Source organism: Gavialis gangeticus, unplaced genomic scaffold (assembly GCF_001723915.1).
Source record: "Gavialis gangeticus isolate Ggan-Ray unplaced genomic scaffold, GavGan_comp1, whole genome shotgun sequence".
NCBI classification, from domain to species: domain Eukaryota; kingdom Metazoa; phylum Chordata; order Crocodylia; family Gavialidae; genus Gavialis; species Gavialis gangeticus.
The window spans coordinates 91,870,659-91,871,597 of record NW_017729024.1 but is presented as its reverse complement, the minus strand read 5'-3'; positions in this window follow the sequence as shown (position 1 = coordinate 91,871,597).

Genomic DNA, 939 nt, shown 5'->3' with positions numbered 1-939 from the left:
AGAAAGGCATCCTGATGTTCCTTAGTACAGGTAAACCTTGTCTTATCAGAGAGCCTCTGTAAAGTGTTCATGATGGTAGTGAAACCTACCACAAATCTCCTACAATAGGAGGCTAGACCCAGAAAGCTGCACAGTTCTTTTCCATTTTGAGGCACTGGCCAGGTGTTGGGTAGTCACCAAGTATGGGCGCATGCCCTTACATCCGGTTGACATTCACTGGTCTTCTCCAGGGACACTGCAACCCTTGGTCAGTCTGGGCAGGGCATTTACACTCTCTCTCTTCCCGCCTGCCATAACTTTGGTGTTCTTATTTTCTGGAGTTGTTAATGAAAGGGAGGGGTGGTGACTAGCCCACCTCCACCATGACTGACTGTTGGTGCTCTTCCTGAGCTGTGTCAATAAAATAAAGAAAAATGGAGGGAACGATGAAATGACCAGACAAAAAGGTTCTTGTTTTTTCTTTCGCTTTCTTTTTTTTTTTTTTTATTATGATGCAGGTCAAATTTCTTCTCCAGCAGTTGAGTCCTGGATGACCCTTTGGCTTAAGTTGTGGCCTCACTGGCGTTGACTCTTCCACACCGGCAGGCAAACGGGGAGTCACCTTTGCTTCCCTTACTGATTGCAGTCACGTCCAGTTTAATTGGCAGCCTGTGGATGATAATAAGCCAATGTAAACAGCTGAAAAAGAAGATAAGATGTGGAGGAGTGCTGCCTTCTTCCCTCTCTCTACCTGGTGATAGCTTCCTTCCTTTCCCAACACCTGACCTGCAGTGTCCCAGGGAATGGAGTTTTGTTTTCTACTAACAGTCTCTCCCTCTCTCCTAGTTTCTGATGCAACAGAGGACTGAGCATTCATATTGATCACTATTTTGAAAGAACTTCTTAGCATCTGAAAACAGTATCTCCTCAAATATGTTTCAAGCATAGGCAAACCTATGA